A 15631-nucleotide genomic window follows, 5' to 3' on the forward strand; every position below is an offset into this window, starting at 1 on the left:
AATAATGTACTACAGAATTGTACACCTCAAAAATGTCTACAAAAAAGTTCGCGATGGCATATGTCTATCTCTTAAAGATAATCCATAATAAACATTTTTTTATCGTTTACTTTTTACGAGAAATAATGGCTTATTTTAGAAGCGATTTTAAGCAATATAGCATTAATCCTTATCCAATTAGGTACCTTAAATAAATTGTGCATTCAATATAGATCAATATGACCCTTTACAGCATGTAATTTAAATGAATATTTTCGAAGATATTACAGTTTTAAAACGCAGGGACATAGCGGTTTGTATTTCCTAATGAGTGAAAACTGTTTACGTTGTACCTATTTGTTATCACTACATAGTATAAAACAAAATTGCTTCCCGCTGACTGTCTTTTCCTGTCTATACTTAAATCTCTAAAACTATGCAACGGATTTTGATGAGGTTTTTTTTTAATAGATAGAGTGATTTAAAGAGAATGATTTTGTATGTATAATACGTGGACAATATAGTAGATAAACCCTGATAATTTTAGAGGTTTCTAATGTGATGTCGTAAAAAGACACATTTTTTGCGCATATATTGCAAACGCTGGCTGAAAACTATGAGATAAATGTCTACAAAAAAGTCCGCGACGGTGTGTGTCTATCTGTAAGTGATAACCTACAATAACATTTTTTTGTCATTTATTTTTTACCACAAATATTGGCTAATTTTCGAAGCTTTTAACCTACACAGCATTAATCCTTATCCAATGAAATACCTTAAATACATTGTTGATATAATATTGATCTATATGGCCCTTTACAGCATATGATTTAAAGGAATATTTTCGAAGATATTACAGATTTAAAAATTGCGAAACGTAGCGTTTGTGGTGGTACCGGCCGGGCGGGGCGGCGGGAGCGTGCTATAGGCGCGTCGGAGGCCGCGGTTCTCCCTGTACACTTAGCACTTTGAATTTAGCAGCGATAAATTTATAAAGCGATGAATTTAGAAGCATAAAACTTATATTTTAGGCTGTACATTTATAAACTAACATATCATGACACCCACTAAGGAGGGAATTTTGGATATTCCACCCCTAACGGGGTGAAATAGGGGTTGAGCGTTCGTATGGAAATCCGTAATTTTTTAAGTTAGAAACATGAAACTTTATTTATGGGATACTGATTAAAAAGGAGTACATACTTATTTAAGTGTTTCTGCATATTCTACCCCTACGGGGGTGATATAAGGGTTGAAAGTTTGTATAGAAGTCCGTCATTTTTAAGATTGAAACATGAAACTTTATTTTTGGGATACTAATAAAAAATGAGTAGATACGTATTTAAGCGTTTCTAGATAATCTACCATTAAGGGGGTGAAATAAGGGTTGAAAATTTTTATGGGAGTCAGTCATTTTTTAAGTAACAATCATGAAACTTTATTTTTGGGATATTGATTAAAAATTAGTAAATACGTATTTAAGTGATTTATGATATTCTACCACTAAGGGGGTGAAATAAGGGTTGAAAGTTTTTATGGAAGTCGTCATTTTTTAAGCTAAAAATATGAAACTATATTTTTAGGATACTGATTAAAAAAGATTATATATGTCGGCGATTCGCCAGAATTCTCCCCGGGATTCATGTAGAAATCCAGAAAAACACTTTATGCATTAATAAATTTAATATTAATAGTAATAATTGTATAGTGATTGGTTCTACAATTGTCCGAGGAATGCCCGCCGGAACTTACTTTTCTACTAACTAAACTATGACATCCTTTTTTTTTATATCAACAGCAAGACCATAATTATTTATTTTGTTACAAACATAATAACTATTAATGGCTTATAAGAATAAAAAAATAATATAAAATTATTTTTAATCTTAATTAAAAATCGAAATATATTGTAATTAGCTTAATTATTTATCACTATCTAGATTAAAAATATACCGGACAAATCAAATTTACACATTTCTTCACAAAAAGAAATCATATTTATATTTCAAAATTATTAAAACAAATTTTATGACAAAAATAGATCATATTTATATTTCTAAATTATTTAAACAGTATTAGTTAATAATTGCCATAACCAAAACTTCTATTAAATCTTAATTTATTTAATTCCTTACTTATTATACTAAATCTGTCCGGAAATCATAGGCTTAACGCCATAGGTACAAAACAAATGTTAATGACTTGCTTGATACATTCTAAATTCCAAAATAAGAAATATAACTTATTTATAGTATTATCTAAGATTGATTCTAAAATATGAATTACAATTTATTATTCTACATTTTACTTACTTTATTGCTAAGAGTAGATAATAATATTTCCTGTATTATTAAGTCCCAAATTAGTTGATAGATGTCGCTTTACAGATTATAAGTTTTATTCGATTTGTTACATATATTGACAACAGATGGCAGCATGGCGAACGCCCATATATATTGTTTTGTTTTGATTTCTTACATACATTGAAACTAGATGGCAGCACGGCCGAGCGCCCATATATACGTATTTAAGTGTTTCTAGATATTCTACCTCTAAGGGGCTTAATAGGGGTAGGACACTTTTTATATAGGATAGTCTGGAAATCCGTCATTTTTTAAGTTAGAAGCATAAAACTTTACTTATGAGCTACTGATTAAAAATGAGTAGATACGTATTTAAGCGTTTCTTGATATTCTACCTCTGAGGGGGTGAAATAAGGGATGAAAGTTTTTATAGAAGTCCGTCATTTTTTAAATTAAAAACAAAAAACTGTTTTTTGGGATACTAATTAAAAATGAGTAGATGCGTATTTAAGTGTTTCTGGATATTTTACGCCTAAGGGGAGAAATAGGTTTAACATTCCGTATACAGGTTAGTCTGGAAGTCCGTCATTTTGAAGTTAGAAGCATGAAATTTTATTTTTGGGCTACCGATTAAAAATTGTTTGATACGTATTTAAGCGTTTCTGGATATTTTAAGCCAAAGGGGAGAAATAGAGTTTGACATTTCGTATATAGGATAGTTTGGAAGACCGTCATTTTTGAAGTTAGAAACATGAAACTTTATTTTTGAGCTACTGATTAAAAATTAGTAAATACGTATTTAAGCGTTTCTTGATATTTTAGGCCTAAAGGGAAAAATAGGTGTTAACATTTCGTATTCAGGTTAGTCTGGAAGTCTGTCATTTTGAAGTTATAAGGTCGAAATTTTATTTTTGGGCTACCGATTAAAAATTAGTTGATTCGAATTTAAGCGTTTCTGGATATTCTACTCTAAGGGCTGAGATACACACCAATGTGGTATACAAAGAGGTATTACGTTAACGTAACATTTTAAGTTAATTTGTAAATATATTCATATTCTACGCAGGCAAAGCCGCGGGTAACAGCTAGTAATATTATAATATGTATATGTTAAAATCAATTTTATTTTATTTCAATGACTAATTAATCATTCCAGGATGTATTTTAAGCAATAAGTAGATGGTCAAAGGGCTTTTCAGTGAAAACAGCAACATATCTGCGATAATTGTAGATGGTTGTCTTCTCTCTCCAACCTCGGATGATACTATAAACCAACCTACATCAGCTGTTTTTGAACACCTCTAAAAGTCATCAAATCAAAGAAAATACATATGCATCAAATTTGATTGATCATCCTTAGTATTTTACATATGAATGACATAATAAATAAAATAAGGATAAACAACATGTGCTCTGATAATAGCTGGACTTAAATTACGTGATAATTTGCCATATAATATCATTCAGATTTTTAGACTTCCAAACATATTTCTATATTATTCCAGTTACATCAATGACACATTAATCTAATGGCTAGCTAATAAAGCCACTCTTCCAGAGGTTTAGGGTACAAACCCCGGGTCGGACATTAAAAGTTGAAATTTTTAGTAACAGCCTGGAGTGTGGAAAGCTCGTAAAGTCATTGGTCCTGCGCCTGAAATCTTTCCAGTCGTGTTAGTTTTTACGTCGAATCGGATTTTGAGAATAAGGAAATAGAGAGTGCATCTAAGACTATAGGATATATATCCACGATGATACCGTAGCCGTAATCGGTTAGAGAGCATTTTATCAATACAAATTAGATTGATGGACTCAGAGACTTAATTTCTGTTGGAAGTTACCTTGCTATTTGAAATTATGTTCTTACTGAATTGTTAAATTAGTAATATTTAAATGTCACGCTAATTTTATTTTCAAGGATCTTTTTAACAATATGATAAACATTACCAGTACCACATTCTTTAAAGACTCGAGTTTATTATGTGAAGTATACTTAAAAATAAGTATATAAATCCTTTAAATAAAATTTATAAAAGATTATAAAAGTCAATAATATTTAACAACATTCATCGCAAATCCTACTGATATTATACTGCATCACGGAAAAACAGGACGGATTTGGATGTAATTTGGAATTGAGCTGATTACCCGCCTACACACAACGCCGCGAAGAAGATTCATACATAAAATATTACGTGAGTTAAAAAGAAAATAACGTTCGTTAATCAATTCTATCCTTTATGAGAAAAATTGCAGTATATTTATATATATAAGTACAAATGAGCCTGACCTTGACCTACCTGATGGTACCAACACTGCCAATAGACATTAGCACTATAAGAAATACTACGCCTTCCTAACATCATAGGTAAATTAATAAATACTAATAAAACTAGAAAAACTACTCCTGTTAAAATTTTAAGAGCAACACTTATTATAGAAATATTGCTTTTCTCATTAATGCCTCAGTCGGTGACAACATAAACCGAGATAATAAGTCACCGGTTATTTTCAGACAGATCTACTGAACCTGAGACGGTATTTCTAAAAGTATAGATACTGACGCTGCCAACCGTCCTCAATGACATTCAATGTATTACGAAAAATACATTCTTACAAATTAAACCAAGTGTCCGAATAACATCAGCATTGTAATTATTATTTGATAAAAACTCTCCGTTAAAATTATTTACATAGACAATAAAATAAACATTGAAAAATTATCACTAAGACAGTGGCCAGTTGTGTTCATTAATATACTAGAATTTACGAACAATTTTTTGAGGCTGTCGGTGGTACTGTTTACTACTCGTGCGCGATTTCTAAATTAGGTTTTTTTGTATTAATATCGCTTAGTTTCACTAATATTTGTGTTGTCTTGCGTTGTTTCTTGTGTATTACTTGTTGTGAAAAAAAGTGTTTCTTTAATAATTTGTTAGTTGGTGATGGAATCTGAGGAGCCCCCGGATGGGGGCGGAGGTGACTCCATAAGTCATGATTTTGTGATGTCTACTGATATTAGAGAAGACTCCAAAAAAGTCTTGAAGGCTGCCAAACGCTCTCGAACTGCTGCAGAGAGTATTCTAAACAAACGGGATGCTTCCTCTCCTCCTAGCGCTTCAATTCAGCACACATTCACACTCCCCGAATTTTCTGGTACTAAATTGAAGTATAACGACTCCGATCAAGGCCCTTTTATTGTTCACGCCTCACAAGAGGAACCCGACCCATCAGCTGGTTATACAATTAGCTTACTTAAATTTGCTCAAATTATTTACAGAAGCAAGGTCTCTAGTGTTCTCAAGGGAGGAATTAAATCAGCAGGCAACGCAACGCAACGCAACCGTGTTGTTGTTGAATTTGAGAATGCTTCTTCTGCCAATAATTTCATTGACAGTCCATTGTTCCAGGAGCTTAATAAAATAATTATCCCAGCTTTTCACATTACCCGAATGGGTATTGTGAAGCAAATCCCCATCGACTGGTCTATGTAGGAGTTCCTCAGTAGTATCGAATGCTACACCCCTGGTTGCCGGGCTGTAAAAGCAAGAAGGCTGAACCGAAAATCTGTCACTGATGGTAAAACTGAGTGGTTACCTACTCAAACAGTTGTTGTGACCCCGACGTGATCTTTACCGAACAATCCACCTACCGTAATACCTATCGAAAAACGAAGCCAAGACTATTCGCCCTCCAGGACATCGCCAGCATCCAGCTGCAGCCATCAATCCGAGGAAAATACGTCTTCAATCCTTCATAATAAATTCTTTTTAATTCGATTTGTGTGAAAACGGTAGACGAGAATGTTTTTTAGTCAACTCACATATTCAAATAATTATTATACAAATTACAGAAATAAACATCTATAAGTTCGGAATTGGTTGTAAAATCGTGGCGAGTGTCGCAGAATCTCGCTCCTACATACAATTGCAAGCGTGTTGTCAGAGACCAGCCGGCTGCGAAACCGATTCGTAACGGGATTCACGTAAAGTACAAATTCAGAAATTTTTGTTAGATTTGTTTTGTAAAAAAAATAGTTAATTAATTGTGCGTTGTTTTCGCCGTTAAAATGAGTAAGTTAAAGGATCTTAGTAGACAAAGAGCAACCATTAGAGGTAGATTAACTCTTTTTGTTAAATATTTAACACCATTAATGGAATGTAAAGAATTTAATGCGGTACAAATAAACGAACTTCGCTTAAGATGTGACAAGTTGCGTGACCTTTCAAGCTGTTTTGAAGTTATACAATCACAGATAGAATTATTAGAAGATGATACGTCAAAGCAGCTTGAGGAACGCGATATAACGGAGAATTTATTTTATAATTTAATTGCTAAGGCTCAATCTTTGTTGGAGTATTTTGAAAACAAGAACAAAGATGAAAATGCATCCAATAATCCAAATAAGGGTCGTAATAGCTTAATGAAGTTGCCTCCTTTAAAAATACCTCCTTTTAGTGGTAATTCAAACCAGTGGCTTTCTTTTAGGGATACATATATACCACTTATTCATAATAATGATTCTATAGAAGATATAAACAAATTTCATTATTTAAAATCGTACTTAGAAGGTTCTGCTGGTTCTGTCATATCGTTTATTACTGTGTCTTCGAGTAATTATTCAATGGCATGGAATCTTTTATGCCAACGGTATGACAACAAGCGTCTCTTAATAAATGAACACATTAAGGGATTGTTTTCAATTCAACAGCTACATAAAGAAAGTGAGCAAGGCATACATGAGTTAATTGATACTTTATCCAAAAACTTAAACGCCTTAAATTCTTTAGGCGAACCTACTGATAAGTGGGACACTTTAATAATGTATATGGCCTTGGGGAAGCTTGACAGTGTAAAAGCGCGTAAATGGGAAGAATTTAGAAGTGACTTGGATTCACCCTCATTAGAAGAATTTTATTCTTTCCTTCGCCAGCGAGCTACAGTCTTAGAAGCTCTTAAGGCAGGTAGGTTTAATAATAATGAAAGACGACATATCTTGCCACATACAAAATCATTTATTGCTTCATCCTCCGTCGAATATAATCTTAAACAGAAGAAATGTCCACTTTGTAACCAAGATCATAGAATTTTTGAATGGCTTAAATTTAAATCGTTACCAGTCGAGGAACGCTTAACTAAAACATCCATCATGAAATTATGTATTAATTGTCTCCGCAGAGGTCATCAATCATATCAATGTAGATTGAATGGCTGTAGGATCTGTCACAAAAAACACAACACATTATTACATAAACAAAGTTCTTTACAATCCACTCAAAATAATCATCTAACCACTACAAATACAAAACCTAATAATTAAAACACTACAAATACTAATGAAATTAACTCATCTGATCATCTCTCTATAGTTGACTCCGGACCCTCCACTTTAGTTTCTATGTCAGCCGTTACCACCAATCAAGCTCTTCTTTCAACAGCGTTGGTCAAGGTAACGTGCAATGGCAAAACATTTATTTTGAGGGCTTTACTGGACTCTGGTAGCCAATCATCATTCATTAGCGAAAGAGCATAAAGAGATATTGGGTTTCTTAAAAATAAAAATTATCATCATTGTGTTTCCAGGATTGGCAATACTGTGTTAAAAGTTACGGAGCATTGCACTATCCATTTGCGCTCCATGCATTATTCCTTTAACACAAAAATTAAATGCTTTGTTTTACCTAAAATAACTGAACACCTGCCTCATGTCGCAGTGAATATACATGATTTAGGCATTCCTAACAACATTCAATTGGCTGATCCTAACTTCTATCAACCTAGACAAATAGATTTACTTTTGGGCGCTGATATATTCTGGGACTTAGTAAGGTCTGCTAGAATACATTTGGGGCCTAAAAGACCAATACTACACACATATTTAGGTTGGATAGTGGCTGGTTTCATTTCGGGTGCGTTTTATAAGAACAGTAGTTCTAACATACGGTGTAACTTTTCCAAGGACATTAGCGCGCAACTGTCAAAGTTTTGGGAACTTGAAGACATACCTTCAACAAACAAAAATATCAGTAGTGATTATTGCGAAATATTGTTCAATCAGACAACTCGCAGAGAAAGAAATGGCAGATTTAGTGTTCAGATTCCATTGAAGAATTCGGTTGAATTACTGGGTGATTCATATGACATTGCAGAAAAACGACTATTTCAAATTAAAAAAAAAATTAAGAAATAAGCCACAATTAAAACAACAATATTTAGATTTCATTCATGAATATGAACGCATGGGACACATGACCGAGATTAATAAACCAGTATTTGGCTGCTACCTTCCATTTCATGCAGTCATAAGAGAACATAGTGAGACAACAAAGTTGCGAGTGGTATTTGATGCTTCTTCGAAAACGTCCACGAATAGGTATTTTATTATAATTCGCAATTATAAGATTATAGTCCATAATGCTCTGGTCACCGTTTATCTATCTAATCCCAGTTTCCTCGACACGTCGTTGATGTCGTAATTATAATAATTGCAAAAGAAGTATCAAAATCAGTTCACAAACAGCGAAGCTATAGAAGAACCGAATTTGTTTTTTATTGTTCTGTAACTTGGACTAAAATATTACATGCTCAAATGTATACAAATTTGATTAGCGATCGCTTGATAGGTTGGCTTGTATCGTAGTGTATCGCTTCAAATGTATTGGTGTGCTGCAACGCCATCTAGCAACTTGTTGCAATAATATACATGTCATCTTAATGTGCCACCTGATGGTGTGTGGCCACCACCGGATATAGCCAACGATGCTGTAAGCAATATTCACCATTTCCTACATCGCCAATGCGCAACTAACCTTAAAAACCAAGGTAATAGATCCATAGGTTAATATTCGATAGTAAACTTTATTTGGTATGTTTTGGCGAGTACTCAATATTGATAAGTGTTTTTTTTTAACTTTTTTTTTTTTAACTATTCTTTAAATTTCATATGTTTTTCATTATATGCTAATGTTATGTCAAACTACAATTTTGTATACATAATAAAGATCTACTCGTGATTAAAATTAAATAAATAAAATCGCGTTTCCAAAATATATATAACATGGGCAATATAAATAGCAGCAATTTAATATGTACATGTAATTTTTTTTATACAACACATTTGAAAACTTCAGTACGTTGGAGCATTTATTACAATAGTAGACAACATACATTCGTCCTTGTAAGCATTATAATTGCACCGGAATTCTAAGCGACTGGTCAGTGGGCGTAGTCGAGGTGAGGTCATTCTATACTTCGGCCTAATTTTAATGTCTAATTATTTTAAGTTTACGATTGATTAGTTTAATTTCATAAAAACGCTTACAGTTAGAATAACAAAGAACCTATTCTTGCTATAAATTTTAATTAAGATTGTAATATTAATAAATTCAAGAGTTTATTTTTAAATGATAATTTGAAATGTCAAGTTATTCATCATTTCATCATCATCATTCAATAGTATATTCGTCTCAATTTAACGGGTTATACTATTAATGAAAATACCTTTTCTAATATAATAATTTTTAGGAAAAGAAGATCATCATCATCGTCATCATCATCATCAAGATAAATGATTTTCAATATTTCTATTTCAGTCATCATCAATCGTCGACTATGTTTATGTATACGGTCTACTTTAAAAAGATATTCATTAAAGAAAAAGTATAAGGACAGATAAAAGAAGTATTAAAGAAGCTCCTTTTATTTTTATTTATTCCCAACGATTTTTTTCTTACAAAAAAACGCTTGATCTTTACTAGTACTATTAAGCACTTACTAAGCGTAGTTTAAATATAGTCTTGAAAACAAATTGGAGCACATTTAGTTTACAGTCTGTCGTTTAAAATTAATTATACTTTTTAAACTACTCATAACCTGTTCGACGAACGACACTTTATAACATTATGACTGGCATAGAATAAAGTCAGTCATATAATACAAACATTGTATATGTATGTTATGGTTATTATATTTGTCACTGGTCATACCTATTGAACTAGCTTTAAAATAATATGAAGATGCGATAGATTGTAATATAATTCATAGAAATTATTAAAATAAAAAAAATTAATAAAGATTCCAGGATCAATCACCAAGTCTTAACTATTAAATTGTTTACTTAAATAAAACATGAAACATTAAGTAACTTACACTTAACGTATCTTGACATGTTTTATTATGACGTATCCTAACTGTATCCAAACTGCCTTCGCATGAAACAGTTACTAGTGAGCAAGTTTATCAAATATGCCTTAAATTTATGTATCATTCATTTATTTTAAAAATATGTGTGTAATATGTCTTTAAGTAACATAAAACTATGATGATGAAAACTAGGATGAAGCAGTTTGTTTCTTCGCATACGTCTAAAATAAAGGATTGATTTTAATGTAGTTTTAACTATAATCTAGATAATTTATTTAAGAATGCGTTTGTGTATAAAAAAATCATATTAAAAATTAGATGCACTGTATTTTATTCGAGTAAAATTTAAAACATTTCAAAACTAACTTTTAAAACTAACCCGATTAAAAGTGAGGATAGTATATACAATTATTATGCTTAAAAGGTCCTGCTTTGAAAACCAAGCTTAAATCCAAGCATCCAAATTTTAATGAGAAATTAGATTTATTGATTAATAAAACTTTTAAATTTGTTAAATGGTAAAGTGCTCAAAAACATTCTCCATACCGAAAGGAAGGGGAAAGCAGCATTACAAGTTTGTTTTTATTTCTAGTAGTAATAGTATAATTATCAACTTATGGAATATATACATATATATTATTTCGTAAAATAATCCATTATAATAACAGTAGTTTTTCATGTGCAAAGCTTTTACTGACGAAATCAAGGTCATACATCAATAAAGTTTTTCTCCTTGACAGCGTCTAATACCAACATTTTATAGATAAATAACCATTTGAATGTTCAAATAATTGATAAATTATAACTTCAGTCAATTTATTTTTAACATAGAATTTAATCTTATTGAAATAACTAACTTTTTTTGATTTACTAGCGACCCGCCTCGGCTTCGCGCGGGTGCAATGCTGGCTCTAAATATAAGTACTACAGAATGTCACGTTCACAATTTTTCAGTCGTTAGACAATACATACCGCTATGTCCCTGCATTTTAAATCTGTAATATCTTCGAATATATTCATTTAAATCACACTAGCTGTTACCCGTGTCTTTGCCCGCGTAGAATATGAATATATTTACAAATTAACTTAAAATGTTACGTTAACGTAATACCTCTTTGTATACCACATTGGTATGTATTTCAGCCCTTAGGGTAGAATATCCAGAAACGCTTAAATTCGAATCAACTCATTTTTAATCGGTAGCCCAAAAATAAAATTTCATGCTTCTAACTTCAAAATGACGTACTTCCAGACTAACCTGTATACGAAATGTCAAACTCTACTTCTCCCCTTAGGCGTAAAATATCCAGAAACGCTTAAATACGTATCAACTCATCTTTAATCAGTGGCACAAAAATAAAGTTTCATGCTTCTAACTTAAAAATGACGGTCTTCCAGACTAACCTGTATACGGAATGTTAACCCTATTTCTTCCCTTAGGCGTAAAATATCCAGGAACGCTTAAATACGTACCTACATTTTTAATTAGTATCCCAAAAAAATTGTTTTTTGTTTTTAATTTAAAAAATGTCGGACTTCTATAAAAAAATTCATCCCTTATTTCACCCCCTCAGAGGTAGAATATCAAGAAACGCTTAAATACGTATCTACTCATTTTTAATCAGTAGCTCATAAGTAAAGTTTTATGCTTCTAACTTAAAAAATGACGGATTTCCAGACTAACCTATATCAAAAGTTCCAGACTAACCTAAATATAGTTTCATATTTTTAGCTTAAAAAATGACGACTTCCATAAAAACTTTCCACCCTTATTTCACCCCCTTAGGGGTAGAATATCAAAAAACACTTAAATACGTATGTACTAATTTTTAATCAGTATCCCAAAAATAAAGTTTCATGATTGTTACTTAAAAAATGACTGACTCCCATAAAAACTTTCAACCCTTATTTCACCCCCTTAATGGTAGATTATCTAGAAACGCTTAAATAAGTATGTACTCCTTTTTAATCAGTATCCCATAAATAAAGTTTCATGTCAGAACATCAAAATTAAAATATAATACCCTCTAACAATTGTAACCTGTGTGGTCTGAGCTATGAGCCAAATTTGGTAACGTATATACGACAACATAAAAACAAAAACAAACTACGTCACAGTTAATAACTTATAACATTAATTATAAAATAAAAAATTACCTTCCACAATAAACTTTTATACAAATAAGGATTCGAAATATAAAAAAAAAACGATAAAAAATATTTGGAATAGTATAAAAATCATATACCTACATACTATTTTATTTACTTTTTTTTTATTATGACAGAATAACTGCTACAGCGATTTTATTTTCGATATCGTCGGGTTATTGACCTAAGACTAGCCATGAATGACTAAGCGAGCAATGAACTTCATATAACACGATATAAACAACTTTGAACGCGTTGGCATGACTTGACATGTGGTACGAAAAGATCGACTACCGTAAGAACTGTTTTCTTCATAAGAGTACATTAAATAAATAACCTGTCTTCGCTCGCAACCTGGTCCGAGCGTTAGGGCGATCGTAAATTTTTAGCATACAAAGTTAGCCTATGTCCTTTCGCGAGGTTCAAGCTTACTTCATAACAAATTTCATCAAATTCGATTCAGTGGTTTAGCCGTAAAATTGTACCTGACATAGAGACATAGTTACTTTCGCATTCATAATATTAAGTATGGATATTTTTAATTTTATCACATGGAACATGATATGCTCTTCTTTACGGATATCGAAATGAATATTGTATAAATCGGTCTCTTTTTTGAAGCAATTAAATGTTTCAACATTACAAAAAAAATGTACAGTATTTTTTTTTTATGATATCGGTAGGCGGACGAGCAAATGAGCCACCTGATGGTAAGTGGTCACCACCGCCCATAGACAAAGGCGCCGTAAGAAATATTAACCATTCCTTACAACACCAATGCACCACCAACCTTAGGAACTAAGATGTTACGTCCCTTGTGCCTGTAGTTACACTGGCTGACTCACCCTTCAAACCGGAACACAACAATACTGAATACTGCTGCTTGGCGGTAGAATATCTGATGAGTGGTTGGTACCTACCGAGACGGGCTTGCACAAAGCCCTACCCACCAACATAATTTACTCTGTAAGTATTACAATTAATTATTAATATAAATATAATAATAATATACAAAATCATAACGGAATTAGGAACGTATTATAAACTTGTTTTACCCATTGATTTAAGTATTAGTTCCAAAACGTCATAAAACAAATTTAATGTATTTTATATGTTAATCACTTTGATAAGAGTGTAAACCTCTGCCCAAAGGTTGCCTGGAAGAGATCGCTGCTGAGCGATAAGGCCGCCTGTTGCACCTCATGCAACTTTTTGTTTCAATATTGTAATTTTTAGTTTTAAGTTTGGGTGCAATAAAGTATAAATAAATAAATAAATAATTATTTTCATAATGGTAATAATACAAGAATGTATGTGTACGTTACATCCGTAGTAACACAGAAACCACTACTGCTGACATGGACCGCATTGTGATAAGTTATTATTTCATCGTGGTTATTTTTTTGGATAAACAAAATAATATATGCAATAATAGTTTCCACTAACATGCGCAATCGGAAGTTGACATACTAAAGGGAAATAACATATAAATACATAATTGATATTTGTCTAACATTTTTTATATTATATTTTAACACAAGCAAAGGGAAAACTATTTATCCTGGCGCTTTTTAAGGAAGCTCTGCAAAAACTATAACTGACAAAAGAAAAAAATGTTTGAATGATTTGTAGGTCTCAAAAATATTAACAGAATAGTTCATGATATCATATCTATCTTTAATAGATAAAATAGAATAAACATTTTTTCGCTTAAAAAAGTAAAAAAATATAGTTAGCTCTTTAAGTTTCCAATTACTGGAAGTCGGTGTAATGTGTACTCATAAATTAATCTATTTTAGTCATATAGCAAACACTATTCCTGACATAGCTCACTTATTTATTATATAGTATTCCGCATCCCTCATAGTAATCTGTCATACCTAACCCACTTCACAACATTTATCCCTGAGGATAAAATATTCAGCAAAATTTCAATGTAACTTTATTTAATAATTTTGTTTAATTATGTCAGAAACAATGCACAAACGTTAGGTGAACCTAAGTTGGTTAAATTACACTGAGTATATTTTTTTATCAGAGAAACATTAAAAGGTACGCTAAAGTCACAAAACATTATGTTCAGTTTGAGTTCTACTGAATTTTAAACCAAATCTCCACTTTCAGTTGTAATTTTTTCTGCTCTAGTCTAGACCGATAGAGCTTTAATGCTGAACTGTCTTCGCACTATACTTGTCGGAGGTTTCAGTTGCTGATCGAACGTATGTACCGAATCGTACCTCGCTTGAATTAACGAAAAAAAATTTTACCTGGCACACCTTTCTTTTCAAGGTCCACCTCACGATACCTCAGAGAACTCACTGTATGACGTATTCGAGGTCAACGAACACCAAAATTATATGCGTTTTTTGTTCTCTGCCATTAAAATCAAACTGGTTTTCCGTTATGTTGCTGTTTTCTCGTAGTCACTTTTTTCCATGCCTTCATATTATGTCAGTTGCATTTTATTTTTGAATAGTTGTTGGAATACTATTCTATAATATTATTGTTTTAAAAACTGTTGCACAATGTATCAAGTATCATTCTCCATTTAATAAAGTAGTCAAAAGAAATGAATTAAATTTGAATTATTATCGTATTATAGTGAAAATGAACGGGCTATGTTCCCACTACTGGGCTATGGCCCCCACTTACTATCAGGAGAAGGTTCGAAGCATATTCCGCCACGCTAATCAAATGCGAATTGGTGCATACACACGTCGTTTTGTATTACGAATAAAAACATTAAAAAAAAAATTCCGAGTAAATCAAATGGTTCATATGTTTTTTTCTTATGGTCGAATTTAACCACTATAATTAATAAGACATAAATTATAATCTTTTAAAAAACGGTACATTTGAAATAGTAATTATGTGCAATGAACTTTAGTAATGATATCATCATCTTTCTCTTTAGGAAGAATACAATTTTTGTTTTTTTTTTATATATCTGGTAGGCGGTAAGTGATCACGACCGCCCATGGGCAATGGCGCCGTAAGAAATTTTAAGCAATCCTTACATCTCCAATGCGCCACCATCATTGGAAACTAAGTTGTGCTAT

At 31.9% G+C, this 15631-nt stretch overlaps 1 protein-coding gene across 1 annotated transcript in view; it reads right to left on the bottom strand.

Moving 5' to 3' along the window:
* The window catches only part of Flo2 (Flotillin 2), a 255373-nt gene that overhangs the window by 218655 nt on the left and 21087 nt on the right, over positions 1 to 15631 (bottom strand). The window lies entirely within an intron of this gene.

The sequence above is a fragment of the Vanessa tameamea genome, chromosome 21 (assembly GCF_037043105.1).
Source record: "Vanessa tameamea isolate UH-Manoa-2023 chromosome 21, ilVanTame1 primary haplotype, whole genome shotgun sequence".
NCBI classification, from domain to species: Eukaryota; Metazoa; Arthropoda; class Insecta; order Lepidoptera; family Nymphalidae; genus Vanessa; species Vanessa tameamea.